The sequence below is a fragment of the Monodon monoceros genome, unplaced genomic scaffold (genome assembly GCF_005190385.1).
Source record: "Monodon monoceros isolate NGI ecotype Baffin Bay Population unplaced genomic scaffold, NGI_Narwhal_1 Super_Scaffold_2, whole genome shotgun sequence".
Lineage (NCBI taxonomy): Eukaryota > Metazoa > Chordata > Mammalia > Artiodactyla > Monodontidae > Monodon > Monodon monoceros.
In genome coordinates, this window is record NW_021703776.1 from 23,191,638 (window position 1) to 23,209,768 (window position 18,131).

At 33.9% G+C, this 18,131-nt stretch overlaps 1 pseudogene; it reads left to right on the forward strand.

Annotated features, from left to right (window-relative positions):
* LOC114901862 overlaps positions 1 to 17,209 on the forward strand; it is a 47,426-nt pseudogene extending 30,217 nt beyond the window's left edge.
* The last annotated feature ends 922 nt before the right edge of the window (positions 17,210 to 18,131 follow it).

Consider the following 18,131-nt stretch of genomic DNA (forward strand, 5'->3'; position numbering starts at 1 on the left):
CTTGTTTAGCCTAATTTCTGACATAGTCTATGCGCTCAAAAATTATTTGTTGCATGAATAAACAGCATTTGAGACTTAATGTTCACTTGCAACAATTATTTTGAATTTTATTTACTTTTGTTTTTCAGAGTTTGTTATCTAGCCAAGGAAAATATAACGTGGGACTCCGAGACCCACACAGTCTCTTTTCTGCAGCCCAATGGTACCATCTTTGAACCCTCACTATCAGTTGGACCCGAGAATGACACTTCCACTGTTCTCAACCTGGCTGTAGCAGTGAGTAGACAAACAGCAAAATTACTGGTTTTGAAATCTCTAGAATCCGCTGTAATTAATCTCATGATTAGAACTATCATTAGATATTATTTATTTTGTCATTTTTATGAAAATGTGTTCTTATGGCATTATTTTGAATTATGGCCCTTTCTTTTGTTAAGCTAAATTCTAGTATTTTCCATTTATTTGTTAAAAATCTGATACTGCAACTGGTGTCTTAAACCGTGATTTCTTTTTTGGAGACTGCACCCCATCTCTATCCAAATGTATTTATTCAAGGAGTACTCAATTTACTTATCAAAAGATCAAGCTCTTCTATGTTTCAAAAGAGAACTTTGAAAGAACTATTGTGGGGCTATAAGGATCCATTCTTGAGCTCGATTCCACACCCTATTACTACTACAGTTGGTGTGTTTTATCCTGTGAGTACCAAATATGAATGTCGATATTGTTAGACTTTAACTGGATAAATATGGTGGCATTGGCAATTCATAATTTTATTATTTAGAGTGTATTTCTGATCTGGGAATACATATTCTAATTACTTAAAAGTCTCTATCTCACATGAACTCAGCTATACTAGTTGGGGAAATTTACGTATCTGAATTTAACAATTAAAATTAAGAAGTTGACATTTAATCAAGTTTCCATTCTTTGACAAATACATAAATTGTCTAAAATTAAATTGTAAGCTGGTAAGGCTTTGAATACAGTTTTGGCTTTGATTTCCTATCTATAAATAATCAAGCTTAATGCCATATATTTGTGTTAAATGTATTTATCATATCATTTCTCCTTCTCTAGACCTCTTACAAATTTGTTTTAATGTAAACTTAAAAGTTACCCAAAATTTACATGAGAATGATAACTCAGCAATGTCATATGTTTATAAAATTAGTTGATATGAACTCCTAGTAATCTACAAATGTCATGAAATGGCAGTTAGGAGATTTTAAAAAATGTGAACTTGGTGATGTTTTTAGTTATAGCTTAACATTTTGAGTCACGAATAGAACAAGATGACTATTGAACTGAAAAATTGAGTATGATTCACTTGTCACTATATGAGATATTTGTTATATTTTCTAATTCATTTCTGTTATTCTATTTTAGATGGTTTTTAGGATTGCAAGCTTATATATCAATTAAATATAAGTATAGAAAGGCTTGAGGAATAATGAATTCAGTTACTATTATTTAACTCAAATACTCTTCTTTCCTTGGCTAATTCTGTTTTTAATTCTATGTACCTAATCTTTAGTAACCACTTATTAGAGATCATAACATTGAGAAAATTTCTAGAAATCTGTCATTGTTCTCATAGGTTTTGTTCACTATCCCCTCACCTCAATATAATAGGAGTAGTGATCACAATGGCCTTTCTGGCTTAATTACGACAAAGAGTGCTGGAGTTCGATCACGTCAGATTCTGATATTTGTTTTCTACCTTTGTCTCAGCATCTACAGCTATTTCTAGGCACATTTTACATTCTGTCTTTTTAAAATGTGAAAGACCAATAATTTAAAAACTTTATTGCATATATCTTTCAAATCACATAAAATAATTATGAACAACCAGTGTTTGAGAAATGCAAAAGTGAGTTAATTACATATTTTATAACTTGGAAAATATGGCTTTTTCTAGAAGTAATTTTTTCTTGTATGCATCTTTTCAGACCACAATACTTCAGATGGAGTTTATAAAGTTTTCAATGGAAAAGATGACATAAGCAAAGTTGTCATAATTGACACATATAAAGGCAAAAAGTAAGTATCCAGGCAAAGTGTGTATGTGTATGTGTGTGTGTGTGTGTCACTAGGATACTCTAAGGCAGGTAAGAAACTTATTTAACAACTGGTAATGCACAGGCACCAACCTATGGAACAGACCTGCCTGTATCTCAGCCCTAGAAACTCCTGTTCTGCCAGGTGTTAACCCTTTAGTTGTGATGACTGGTCACACTAGTGCATAGGTGCTGAGTATCAGCCCCACTTGAGGGTTGACGTTTATGAACAGGGTCTCTTACATAAAGAAATCTAAAGGGACTACTTCCATCTCTGCTGCATAACCAGCGTTATCATGCACTCATACAATTACATAACCACAAATGAAAAGGAAGAAAGTCAACATGTCAACTTATCATCCAACAAGTAGGAAAATATATCTTACTGTTGTTTTATTTCTTTACTAAACATAAAATATAAAAATTGTTCATTCCAGGGACATGACTAAATATGTCTATAAAAATGGAAGGTAAATGAATCCATGCCAGTGCTTTCATGACTTTCCCCTTCAAAATTTTCTTGAAATAATTTTATATACTGATAACTCAGGTTTTTAAAACTTTATCAATATGAAAATGGAATTACTATTTCCTGCTCTAACATTGACATATTAAACTTGATAAAGAGTACGCCTCTTGTGAAGTAACAGTAGAATGAGATATGTTCATATAGCCATGATTTCCTACTTTTCCCTAGCTCCTGACTGTTTATCTGGAGACACCTAATTCATATGTCTAAAATAGGAAGAATCCCAATAAATATCAAGGAAAAAGCCTTTTCTCCTCAAAGTTAAAATGAGTTTTACATCAGTGATTTCCTGACGAAGAATAAAGTGATCAAAATCAAAAGAGATGAAATCTTTTTATTAATTAAGTAACCATTACCTCACACTGGGTTCCTATCTAAAATTTGCATAAAACAGTTAAATACTAACCCATGTAACCCTTTTTCTTCTACAGAGTCCATAATCACATTTTTTTTATAGGAAAGTCTAATGGAGGAAAACAAACACTTCTAAATGCTCGTTTTAGAGGATATCACATAGTGTTTGTACACTGACGAAAGGGAGCATTTCTTCCATTTCAATATCACAGAGAGGTTTTGAGTAGAGTTACTATATGCTCCTAATTGGAGTAAGAATTTCACATGAGTTTAAGATTATGATAAGGTTAATTTAACTGACCACGGCAAGACTGAACATGATTAATAGCTTACTCTGTTTAAAAAAGAAGCAACAGCTTGCCTTGACATCTTACTGGATGTTATGTTAGGAGTTTGAAAAACCTGTTTTCCATCATCAAAAAGTGGCAAACTATCTCTACTGTTATATGTATATATACCAGGAAACAATACAAACATCTTAAATAGATACCAGAGCATAAATTAATAAACTTTGTCCTACTTTAATGTCAGTTCATGCAAGAGTTAAAAGAGGGGAAAAGTATAAATTGATTATCTGCATGTTTCCAATCGCTATTGATCAAACATCTGCTTCTTTCTGTCCTCCTCCACACTGCCCTCTTCTCCCTCATACTGAGTTTACATCAGTTACACTTAATATTTTCCTCCTATTCAGCTGAACACTCAACATACTATGATACAATACACTTCTCCCATTCCAACAAAAAAAACTTAACCCTAAGAAGATATCTAAATTTCTGATAAATATTTCTCAACCTTTTTTGAAGAACTCTGGCTGCTCCAAATTGTTTCTAACTAACAACATTTGGCAGTTTTTGTTTTTTAATCTGGCCACTTAATGGTAACAGGCACTTCATTTATCTCAACAAGATGAAAACTTCAAACAAAACATAGACCAAATGATTTAGAATATTTCTTAAACTTAGCATTTGTCACATCTAGTCTAATCAATACTTATTATTTTAGCAGAAGTACTGAATCATAATAGACAAAGTAATGTGAGATGGTGTTCTTGGAATGACAATGTTCATTTCCTTTTTTTTTTTATTTTTTATTCCTTAGGCATGTCTCTTAGTGGGCAAGTGATTGTGACATGATTAATGGTACAGGTAAGGGCATTTGTTTTGTGGTAATAATCACAGTGAAATCACCTCCTTTCTCCCATAAATCCACCATCGTACCTACAATGTTCTGGAGGGGTATGCATTTACCTGTCTTTATATCCCTACAACATAATTCAGAATCTCTGTTCTTATACAGGCTTAGTAAATGTCTGTCTAATGTGACTGAATTTCTCAAGATTAACCACTGAGGATAAACCTTTACTGCATTCCTAGGGAAATGTTTGCTTTGTAAAAACTTTACTTAATTAACTGCCTTCCTGGCCGCAGAAGTAAGGGGTTAGAAAAACTTAGAGTAGTAGTTACTGTTCACATGTTTTGTATATATTGTAGAGATAATAATTTAAAACTGAAATAATTTAAAAATCAATATAATTACAAAAGGTAAACATACATCCAAGGGGAGGTTTCAATATGAAGTAGAATCAGTGAATTTGCAAGTAGAGCCATCTATTTTGAATAAGATGATCAAAATTACAGAGAAAAGAACAACAGAAGCAACAAAAACAAGGTTACATATGTACTAACCAAGGTACTAACCATGAAAAATGTATGCACAAATGAACATTCTGAATTAGAGTTGGGAAGAAAGAAGGTGCTATGAACTTAGATTTAAAGTATAGTTAGATCCAACTTATTATTCTCCTTGAAGGAAAGCAAAGTACACATATGACTATTAGTTTAAGAATTAAGGTTTAAAAAGCAAGGGGAATCAAAATGAGGTAATTAAAATCAGAGGCGAGCTTTCAGCTACTAAGAAATATCAACAGAAGCAGAGCATAATGTTTACAAAGCTGGTGAGGCAATACTTTATAGGAAAATATATAATGAAGATGAAAAATGTTAAAGTTATGTAAAAGGTAGGGAATAAAAAGGAAACACAGGGAATGTTCATTTTCACAAATGTATTGCTGAGTTTTGCATGTTTAATTTTGTTAACACTCTTCTAGGAAAAAAAAAAAAAAGCAAAAACACTGATTGATTGATTTTCAGAGCTTTGAGCCATGGGGATGGGTGAAGAAATTCCTTTCCAAGTGATGCATTTCTGTGAATAATGTCCCAATACCAATAAAAGTGTCCCAATACCACGAACTTTAGTAATTTTCTAAGAATAAACTTCAATCCTTCAATACAGAGAAAAATATACTGTGCTTCTTTTAAATAGTATTTATTATGAGTTTAAAAAATGTATTTAAAAACTTTGTCCAAAACTAAGAAGTAGTGAAGTTTTAAAACAGGAATTGGAGGATTCATTAATGACCATAATATAAATACATGAGCATCAGGCATGAAGTTAAAAGTATCTAAGAGGAAAATAGAAGTAAAACAAACAAGGAGCAGGGGTAGTTTGGACAGGCCAGGGACTCAGACAGAATCTGTGTGAGAGAGACTGTTGGTTATAGCACTAGGAAAATAGACTGATAAAATGGAAAAATTCCAACATTTTTATCATGATTTAGAAGTACTTCCTATACCCTCTTTAATAAGCTTAAAGAGACATAAAATGAAAATATTGATTTACATTTGAATGTATTTTAAAAAAAAGAGTCCTGCTAGTATCCACTATCTTAGGGTCATGCCCTTTACGGTGTCATTATGACATACTTTATGGTGTCATTATGACATAATCTTTGATGATACTTCAGATGATTTTTAAGGCTTTTTGATGTATTATTTTCCTTTAATGGCTAAGGGGTTGGGAAGGCAGTTGTAGACAATGCCCATTTAGAGACCTATCTGGGGAGTATAAGTTAACCTTCAGTATCCCATTATCTCAATCTCAGGATCAAGTTCACTGTGATATTCTGTTATATTTCACTTAAGACAAGAGTATAAGTGAAATGTAAGAAGATTCCAAGGTGCAGTTACAAGAAAAAGAGCATGGTATTCATAACTGAAGGATGGGTCTTACTGTTTTGAACAAACACATTCAGTGGCGGCTCATTTTACTGATATTCATTTGTGGAGTAAATGGAGGTATTATCTAGTTATTTCTTCTTATATCCAGTGTGTGCCATGGATCTTAACAATTGTAGACGTTCAATAAACTCAACAAATGCCCTTTTTATTTTGATGTATACATTTTCAAACTATTTGCATGAAATTCTGTTTAGTGAGAGAACTTCAATAAATGATTTAAAAAACATTAATCAGCCATAAGGTTAGGTGAATGAATCACAATTGACAGTAAGAACATTTACCAAAAGAACTTGTAAAGGAAGCTCAAGGTAAGGAAATTGCCACTCTACTGATTGGGTAGAAAAACACAATCACAGTTTTAACAACATGTGATTTTGCCATTGTTTTTTTTTTAAACTTTCATTTATTTTTAAGGAGTGGGAAATTTTAATACAAAATTGAATACCATTGAATATGTGTAGTATACAGACTTGTTGAATATGGTAGCAGCTAGTAACCTGTTACTATTAAGCACCTGAAATGTGACTGGTACAAACTGAAATGTGCTATAAGTATAAAGTACACACTGGATCTTTAGATTTTGTTAATTTTTATACTGATTATACATTAAAATGATATTATTTTAGATATACTGGGTTAAATAAAATATAACTGATATTTTTATCAGTTTTAAATGTGGCTACTGGAGGATTTAAAAATTACATGTATACAAATTTCTGGATTGATTGGCTGGTAAGATTGCAGGATAGAAGGACGTGAGCTCACCCCTTCTTTCAAAAACACCCAAATCACAACTAACTGCTGAACAACCATCAACCAAAACAAAAACAAAACAAAAAAACACTAGAAACTTCCAAAAAAGATACCCTACATCCACAGACAAAGAAGAAGTCACAACAAGACAGTAGGAGGGGCACAATTGCTATAAAACTGAATCCCATACCTGTCAGGCGGGCAACCCACAAACTGGAAAATAATAATACCAGAGAATTTCTCCCTCAGGATTGGAAGTCCTGAGCCCCATGCAAGGCTTCCCAGCCTGGGGGTCTGGCAAAGGGAGGAGGAGCCCCCAGAGAATCTGGCTTTGAAGGGCCATGGTGTTTGATTGCAGGAATTCCACAGGACTGGGGGAAACAGAAGCTCCACTCTTGGAGGGCACACACAAGGTCCCAGGCACACCAGGACTTACAGAAAAAAGCAGTGACATCATATGACTCTGAGCCAGATCTACCTGTTAGTATTGGAGGGCCTCCTGCTGAGGTGGGGGGCAGCTGTGGCTCATGGTGGAAACAAAGACACTGGCAGTGGCAATTCTGGTGAGTACTCATTGGCATGAACCCTCCTGGAGGCCGCCATTTCCTCCCCAAGGCCTAACCTGACCCAACAGCCTGTAAGCTCCAGTGCTGGGACACCTCAAGCAAAACAATGAAGAAGGCAGGAGCACAGCCACAACCATCAGCCAATGGGCTGCTTAACGTCTTCATGAGCATGGCCTGCCCACCAGAGGGACAAAACCCAGCTCAACCCACCAGTGGGCAGGAACAAGACCCTTCCACCAGGAAGCCTGCATAAGCAGCTTAGACAGCCTCATACACCAAGGGGCAGAGAGCAGAAGCAAGAACTACAATCCTGCAGAATGGAAATTGCAATCACAGAAAATTAGACAAATGAAATGGCAGAGAAGTATGTCCCAGATGAAGGGACAAGATAAAACCCTAGAAGAACAACTAAGTGAAATGGAGATAGGCAATCTGCCCAAAAAAGAATTCAGAGTAGTGACAGTGAACATGATCCAATATCTTGGAAAAAGAATGAAGGCACAGATCAAGAAGATGCAAGAAATGTTTAACAAAGAACTAGAAGAACTAAAGAACAAACAAACAGAGCTGAACAATACAATAACTGAAATGAAAATTACACTAGATGTAATGAATAGCAGAGTAACTGAGGGAGAAGAACGGATGAGTGAGCTGAAAGCCGGAATGGTGGAAATCACTGCTGCAGAACAGAATAAAGAAAAAAGAATGAAAAGAAATGAAGACAGTCTAAGAGACCTCTGGGACACCATTAAACACACCAACGTTCGCATTATAGTGGTCTCAGAAGGAGAAGAGAGAGAGAAAGGACCCAAAAAATTACTGGAAGAGATAATAGCTGGAAACTTCCCTGACATGGGAAAGGAAACAGTCACCCAAGTACAGGAAGCACAGAGTCCAAGGCAGGATAAACCCAAGGAGGAACACACTGAGACACATAGTAATCAAACTGACAAAAATTAAAGACAAAGAAAAAATATTAAAAGCAGCAAGAGGAAAACAACACATAACATACAAGGTAACTCCCATAAGATTATCAGCTGATTTCTCAGCAGAAACTGATTCAGCTGATTTCTCTGCAGGCCAGAAAGGAGTGGCATGACATATTTAAAGTGATAAAAGGGAAGAACCTACAACAAAGAATACTCTACCCAGCAAGGCTCACATTCAGATGCAAGACAGAAATCAAAAGCTTTACAGACAAGCAAAAGCTAAGAGAATTCAGCATCACCAGACCAGCTTTGCAACAAATGCTAAAGGAACTTCTCTAAGTGGGAAACACAAGAGAAGAAAAGCACCTACAAAAACAAACCCAAAACAATCAAGAAAATGGTCATAGGAACATACATATCAATAATCACCTTAAATGTGAATGGATTAAATGCTCCAACCAAAAGACACAGGCTTGCTGAATGGATACAAAAACAAGACCCATATATATGCTGTCTACAAGAGACCCACTTCAGGCTGGAGTAGCAATACTCATATCAGACAAAATAGACATTAAAGACTGTTACAAGAGACAAGGAAGGACACTACATAATGATCAAGGGATCAATCCAAAAAGATAAAACAATTGTAAATATATATGCACCCAAAATAGGAGCACCCTAATATATAAAGCAAATACTAATAGCCATAAAAGGAGAAATCAACAGTAACACAATAATAGTGGGGGACTTTAATACCCCACATTCATCAATGGACAAATCATCCAGAAAGAAGACCAAAAGAAACACAGGCTTTAAAACACAAATTAGACCAGATGGACTTAATTGATATTTAGAGAGCATTCCATCCAAAAGCAGCAGAATATACTGTTCCAAGGGCACATGGAACATTTTCCAGGATTGATCACACATTGGGCCACAAAATGAGCCTTGGTAAACTTAAGAAAACTGATATTATATCAAGCATCTTTTCCAGCCACAATGCTATGAGATTAGAAATCAACTATAATAAAAAAAAAAAAACTAAAAAAAACACAGTTTGAGGCTAAACAACATGCTACTAAACAACCAATGGATCACTGAAGAAATCAAAGAGGAAATAAAAAAATACCTAGAGACAAATGAAAATGAAAACCTGACAATCCAAAAGCTATGGTAAGCAGCAAAAGCAGTTCTAAGAGGGAAGTTTATAGCAATACAATCTTACCTCAGGAAATAAGCAAAATGTCAAATAAACAACCTAACCTTACACCTAAAGCAATTGGAGAAAGAAGAATAAACAAAACCTGAAGTTAGTAAAAGGAAAGAAATCATAAAAATCAGAGCAGAAATAAATGAAATAGAAATGAAGAAAACAATAGAAAAGATCAATAAAACTAAAAGTTGCTTCTTTGAAAAGGTAAACAAAATTGATAAACCTTTAGCCAGACTCATAAAGTAAAAAAAGGGAGAGGGCTCAAATCAATAAAATTAGAAGTGAAAAAGGAGAAAAGTTACAACAAACACCACAGAAATACAAAGAATTGTAAGAGACAACTACAAGCAAACATATGTCACTAACTGGACAATCTGGAAGAAATGGACAAATTCTTAGAAGGGTACAGTCTCCCAAGACTGCACCAAAAAGAAATAGAAAATATGAAAAGACCAATCACAAGTACTGAAATTGAAACTGATTAAAAACTCGCAAGAAACAAAAGTCTGGGATCAGATGACTTCACAAGTGAATTCTATCAAACGTTTAGAGAAGAGTTAACACCTCTCCTTCTCAAACTATTCAGAAAGTTGCAGAGGAAGGAATACTCCCAAACTCATTCTATGAGGATACCATCACCCTGATACTAAAACCAGACAAAGACACCACAAAAAAAGAAAATTACAAGCCAATATCACTGATGAACATAGACACAAAATTCCTAAACAAAATTCAAGCAAACCAAATCCAACAATACATTAAAAGGACAACACAACATGCTAAAGTGGGATTTATCCCAGGGATGCAAGGATTTTTCAATATCCGCAAATCAATCTGTGTGATACACCATGTTAACAAATGGAAGAATAAAAACCATATGATCATCTCAACAGATGCAGAAAAAGCTTTTGACAAAATTCAACATCCACTTATGATAAAAAAAAAAACTCTCCAGGAAGTGGCTATAGAGGTAACCTATCTGAACATAATAAAGGCTATATATGACAAAAATACAGTTAATATCATACTCAATGGTGAAAAGATGAATGCATTTCCTCTAAGATCAGGAACAAGACAGGATGTCCACTCTTGCCACTATTATTCAACATAGTTGTGGAAGGCCTAGTCATGGCAATCAGAGAAGAAAAATAAATAAAAGGAATCCAAATTGGAAAAGAAGAAGTAAAACTGTCACTGTTTGCAGATGACATGACACTACACATAAAAAATCCTAAAGATGCTACCAGAAAACTACTAGAGCTCATCAATGAATCTGGTAAAGTTGCAAGATACAAAATTAATACACAGAAATCTCTTGCATTTGTATACACTAACAAGGAAAGATCAGAAAGAGAAATTAAGGAAACAACACCATTTACCATTTCATCAAAAAGAATAAAATACCTAGGAATAAACCTACTGAAGGAGACAAAAGACCTATACTCTGAAACTATAAGATGTTGATGAAAGAAATTGAAGATGACACAAACTGATGGAAAGATATACCATGTTCTTGTATTCAAAGAACCAATATTGTCAAAATGACTATACTACATAAGGCAATCTACAGATTCAATGCAATCCCTATCAAATTACCAATGGCATTTTTCACAGAACTAGGACAAAAATTTCAAAATGTGTATGGAGACACAAAAGACCCTGAGTAGCTAAAGCAATCTTGAGAAAAAAATGAAGCTGGAGGATCAGGCTCCCTGACTTCAGACTATACTACAAAGCTACAGTCATCAAAACAGTATGGTACTGGCACAAAAACAGAAATATAGATCAATGGAACAGGCTAGAAAGCCCAGAAATAAACCCACAGACCTGTGGTCAATTAATCTATGACAAAGGAAGCAAGACTGCACAATGGAGAAAAGACAGTATCTTCAATAAATAGTGCTGGGAAAACTGGACAGCTACATGTTAAAAAAAAATGAAATTAGAGCATCCTTTAACACCATAGACAAAAATAAACTCAAAATGGATTAAAGACCTAAATGCAAGACCGGATACTATAAAACTCTCAGAGGAAAACATAGGCAGAACACTCTCTGATGTAAATTACAGCAATATCTTTTCTGAGCCATCTCCTACAGTAATGGAAATCACAAGAAAAGTAAATAAATCCTAACTGAACTCAGAAGCTTTTGCACAGCAAAGTAAACCATAAACAAAACGAAAAGACAATTCACAGAATGGGAGAAGATATTTGCAAATAATGCAACCAACAACGGATTAATGTCCAAAATCTTCAACAGCTCATGCAGCTCAATATCAAAAAAACAGGCCTTCCCTGGTGGCGCAGTGGTTGAGAGTCCGCCTGCCGATGCAGGGGACACGGGTTCGTGCCCCGGTCCGGGAAGATCCCACATGCCATAGAGCGGCTGGGCCCGTGAGCCATGGCTGCTGAGCCTGTGCGTCCGGAGCCTGTGCTCCGCAACGGGAGAGGCCACAACAGTGAGAAGCCCGCATACCGAAAAAAAAAATCATTAAATAACAAAAAAACAAACAACCCAATCAAAAATTGGGCAGAAGATCTAAATAGACATTTCTCCAAAGAAGACAAACAGATGGCCAAGAGGCACATCAAAAGATGTTCAACATCGTCAACTATCAGAGAAATGCAAATCAAAACTACAATGAGATATCACCTCACACTGATAGGAATGGCCATCATCAAAAAATCCACAAATAAAGCCTGGGAAGGTTGTGGAGAAAAGGAAATCTTCCTACACTCTTGGTTGGAATGTAAACTGGTGCAGCCATAATGGAGAACAGTATGGAGGTTCCTTAAGAAAATAAAAATAAAGCCACCATGTGACCCAGCAATCCCACCCCTGGGCATATATCCGGAGAAGAACGTGGTTCAAAAGGATACATGAACCCCAATATTCTTTGCAGCGCTGTTGACAATAGCCAAGACATGGAAGCAACCTAAATGTCCATGGACAGATGAATGGATAAAGATGTGGTACATATATACAGTGGAATATTACTCGGCCATTAGAAAGTATGAAATAATGACATTTGCAGCAACATGGATGGACTTGGAGATATCATACTAAGTGAAGTAAGTCAGACAGATAAAGACAAATACCATGTGATATTGCTTATATGAAGATTCTTAAAAAAATGATACAAATGAACTTATTTACAAAACAGAAACAGACTCACAGCTTAGACAACAAACTTAGGGGTTATGGTGGACACATAGTAAACAATGGAGCATAGGAGACATACAATAAACACCCACATGCACGGACCCCAGCAAGTGAGCAGCCTTTCTCTCCAGGATTAAGCCTTGGAAGATTGAAACTTTATTTTTATTTCATTTAAACTGCGCACAAATAAAGGATTTGAGGGAGTCATATAAATATTTAGTCCATAGAGGAAACTAACTATGAGAAATGTCTTCAATATAAATACTCTCTGGTAGTTCATAAGCAAAAAATAATCTGAGAAGCTTTTGAAAACAAAGATAAGAATAGCTCATACTCAAGTAGAGTTCTGCTAAGCCTTAAAATTTCCCAAGATTTTCTTCCCTAAGATTTAAGCATGAATTCTAACAAGATTATATCTAATTTTTGTAAGTTAAAGCAATAATATAAATTTAAAAATAGGAAAAAATGGATCTCCAGAATGAAGTTCAGTTTCCCAGAATGAAGCTCTTTCTTATCTGTGTTTAGGTCATTCTATGCTGTGTTTGAAGGCAAAATTGATCTGATAGGAATCCCTGTGTGTAGATTCATTTTTCCATCCAGGGCTTTTGCATCTCCACTTCAAAATCCAGGCAACCATTGTTTCTGCACAGAAAAAATTACCTCCAAAGACTATACCTTATATGGGGTGCTAGATGTTAGCAAATGCAAAGAAGGTGAGTACAAGTTCTCAGTGTCACTATCCATGGCATAATTTGCATTATTCTTTAAAATGTAAACTTCACCCGGGATTCCTTTCCACTAGAAATTTAAAGTGAGAAAGCAATAAGGGCAGAAAGTTAGGGTGATGGTAGGATATTTTTGTTCTGATTTTTGTACCGCTTTCAAGCTCCCAGTTGTTTCAGTGTTGCAAAACTTAGTTACTGTTAGGTAAAACCATACTGATATTTCCCTGTGCTACTTTGGATAATATAACTTTAGGTCCTTCGTGCATTTTTTAATTGGATTATTTATTTTTTTGAGTTGTGTGAATGCCTTGTATATTTTGGATGTTAATCACTAATGGGATATATGGTTTGCAAATATTTTGTCCCATCCCATAGGTAGCCTTTTCATTTTTGATGGTTTCCTTTGCTGTGCAGAAACCCTGTGCTCCTTTTAGATTTAGGGTAAAATGAAAATAGTTCCCAGAATACTTTGTGCATCCCAACTTATCCAGCTGACATTTTTCTACCCTAGAAAATGGTAAATAAAAATAAGTATATTTCAGGATGTCTCTGAAAGAAGAATTGACTCAAACACGAAATTTGGAGTCTATCTTATTTTGCTCACCTACTTCATGTTGGAGTTAGTGTGACTAAAGAGAGAAAAACCTCTTCAATAAATTCTCAGTCCATAGACATATTACTGCCTGAAACATGAAGGTATATGGTTGTAACTTTGTGTTCAACAGCTAAGCTTTACATATTTAAAATAAACACCAAAGCGATGAACAACAGACATCAATTGACTGGTTACTAGGAGAAGTTTAAACTTTATTTTTGTTCAAAAGTGATTAGATGTTATAATCTTCCCTTACCCTGACCCTCCAATTAGTATTCAAAGCCAAATTTGCACTTCTTTTTTAACTTAAAAAGCTTTATTTTCAAGGAAATCTTTTCTGAGAGGTATGTGTAATGAGGAAAATGATTTATCCCCACTGTCTGTTAAAACTTGTTTTCAGGAAAGCCCGTGTACATTTCACTTCCTCATTTTCTACATGCAAGTCCTGAAATTACAGAACCTTTTGAAGGCTTAAGTCCAAATGAAGAAGAACATAGCACGTACTTAGATGCTGAACCTGTAAGCAACTACATAATTGATCTGATTGGTTTAATATTGTTTTCTAAAAATGAAGGAAAAATTATATTATCTCCATTTTCTCAATCACATTTATTGATCATATTTATTACATCAAAATCTTGATAAATTACTTAACTTTTACCTCAATGAAAATTACATTGATCTCTTCCTATTGTTGCTTATGAAATGTCACAGTAATTCTATTCTAGTTTTTTAGCATGTGGAATTTTATAGACTTTTTAATTGTTCACAGGTCAGGGAGAGCAATGATGGGATGATTCTAACTGGCTTAAAACAATTTGGTATAAATTACAATTTTATGCTCATTTTATACTTAACTACAAGCATTGCTTTTATGAATTGACACTGTAGATTACAAAGGATTAAAAGAGATTTTATGGGTATATGTGTATTTGAGGCAAGATCTATTATACTTAGCGTCAGGAAAAAATCTATTAAATTTCCTATAGTGTAACAGTTTCACCTTTTAATTTATTTTAATATTCTCCTTTTCAAAATTTAAACGACATGCCAGAATTTTAGCAGGCATGTTTCAGTTTAAGTAATGATAGAAGTAGTATTATAATTATACTGATGATACACAGGTTCTGGCTGATATATAGTTGAACATGCATAGCTCAGGATTTAAATTGACTGTATGAGTTCTAGATATCAGTATTGTTGTTGTTGTTGTTGATCCTCCAAAACCAGATCAGAAAAATATCAAAAATCTAACTAAAGCTTAGACACGAGGCTGGGAAAAGGAATTGTGTGTGTGCATGTATACGCATATGCGTATACATCTGTATATGTACAGGCATATACAAATAAAACTTAATTATGGAGAGTTATGTATGTGATATTTAATATGTTCAATTAATTATTTAATAAATTTCATAAGTTTCAAGTAGTACAGTTTCACCTTAGGTTCTACATAACAGTAAAAATAAATTTTGGATTTATAAAAGACTTTTTTTTTTAAAGGAAGTTGGTAATTATTTTAGTTTGTTCTCTTTTTAGGTATCTGGATTTACTTTATGATTTGAAAAACAGCTGCAGATCAATATACTGGTTAAGCCATCAAGAAAAATTGAGTGAGTCTCTTGAACGAGCTTCATTATGATTTTTAGTATTTTCTTGTAAGAATATGAGTATATCTATGAAAGGAAGGGGAAAGAATATAAAATGTCAACTTCTCTTTGGCTTAATGTCATTAAATAATTATTAAATGCTTGTAACTTTCATTTGTAATTTAGAATTATATACATTTTCTATTGAACTGGTATTTACACACATTTTGGAATGAGTATATGGTGGCATTGCTCATTTTGCTAGCTGTCCAAATATTTCCATGACAATAGTTTCTAGAATTCATATTTTAGTTTCCTGGGCATAATTTGTGAAAGGGAAAATATATGCTTAGAAAGAGTTAATCTAATTATAAATCTGTATTAGAAAGATTTATAAGAGTGAAAGATGTCTGAGAAACATCCATATTAAAATTTAAATGATTTATTACAGGGAACAAAAATTAGTTGCAAGAGTAACTAATTTCTGAACATTCATTTACACTAGTAATTACTAACATTTCTGTTATACATGTGTAATGTATTAGTATAAATTTTCATAATTATTTTCAATGTATATAACAGAGCATTAAGGGGTCTGACGCAGACTATATGATGCCTATTCTTTGGCTTAATGAGGTATTTTTTAATCTATTAGTCACTAAAAACAGTAAACTTCTTTGTATATAGAAAAAGCTTTTGATGTTTGAAAATTGAATAAGTATGTATAGTATTTGAAGTTGTATGAGTTTCCATTACCCATATGGACAAGTTCATATATTATTAATTATATAATTATTTTGAGAGAACCAAGACACACAGAAATGTCAGGATTATGTTAGATTTCAGTGTTTTTATTTTAGAAAGACAAAGTACTTCCTATCACTTAAGATTATTTTCATAATGCATCTATTAAACACTATTTCTTGTCATACTGCCTGTGATGGGAAAGAGTCAGGCAAATGTGAAACTCCAAATAACTCAATGTGAATTCTGAACTGATAATAAAAGCCAACCAAGTTTATAAAGGCCAGGTCTGAGTAGGTATAGGCAGTTTATCTATTACCTGACAAGATATTTTTAGTGTGAATCATGGAACTGATTAGGCACAGAATTAGGAAATGCATTTCATAAGCCTGTAGAGGAAGGAAACTGTTGATATTTGCCATTTCCCTCTGTCACTAGGAAACATCATTTGGAAAACTGGAAAATATTTCTGTAAGACCATTGTATTGATCAGTGAAGCCAATGTATTGAAAACTGCTATATAACATGTTTAAAGGGAAGAGGATTATATTTCTCTCTCTAAATATTCCACCTTGGCATTTATTACCTTGTTTGACATGCAAAAGGACTTCCATTGGTTTGTCTTACAGATAAAGACGACTAAAATGTATGCAGTGTTTTGAAAAAAGACTGATACATAAGTGGAGGGTTTTGACTATTTTGTTCCACTAAACTACCCAAATAATGCTAAAAATTATTAACTTGATTACAGACTGGCACCATTTGGTGATAAGAAGAGAGCAATGTTCATAAATCAAGTGACTGGAAAAATAAACCTCCTTGGTCTGGTAGAAATGATCTTAATGAGTGTTGGTGTGGTGATGTTTACTGCTTTTACGATTTCATACTGTGCATGAAGATCAAAGTAAAATAAGTAAGTATATAACAAAAATTATATAGAGCTTCAGTAACATTAGTTTATATATTAGCTGTTTTCATTTTATCAAAAAGAGGTTATAAATTAGGCTGCAAATATTTCTGAACATATCTGGTCAACTAATGTTTTTAATACATCCTTGAAGTTTTGAGATGCTTAATGTAAGTTAAAATATAAATGAAGGCTGAATGAGTAATAAGGCCTATTAATATCAAGCATATCACTATATTACATGTTTATTCTGGGAGGAATGGGCTAAAATATGAAATTGTCTCCCTTGAAAAGTTAGAATGTTGCACAAAAGCTATATATGTGCTAACTTTTCATTTCTTGATTATTTCTAGCTAATTATTTTAGAAATCACAAACAATTTATTATGTCACTGACTAGGAAAGGTTATGTAAAAATGAAAATGGTAGATATTTCGGGAGACTGAAATTTACAAGAGAAAAGAAAATAAAAAGCAAAATTAAATAACCTAGAAATTAATGAGAAATAAAAACTCAGTAAATGATAGAGATAAAATAGGATAAATATGCTATTTTAAAATGAAGATAACATATTAATACAGAAACAGAATTTTAGCATATAGACATGCTGTCCAAAATCACGGCGTGCACCCTATATGTTTAAATGTGGAAGCCCTGATGAATGATTACAATTCATGAACTAAAACTGAATACAACAGTACAAGAAAATAGAAGAAAAACAATATTCAACGCAGGAAAACTGAATTACTCAGAGTTTACAGGAAAAAATCAGGTAAATGTGGACAGTAGGAGTTTTAGCAAAACTGTAGAGGTGGTTCAGGCCTCTGTGTTTTAGACATTATTGCCTGTGGTCCCTTGTACATACAGGAATGACTGTCTGACCTTATCTCCCCTAAATGGAAGCCTTTCTTTAATAAACATACG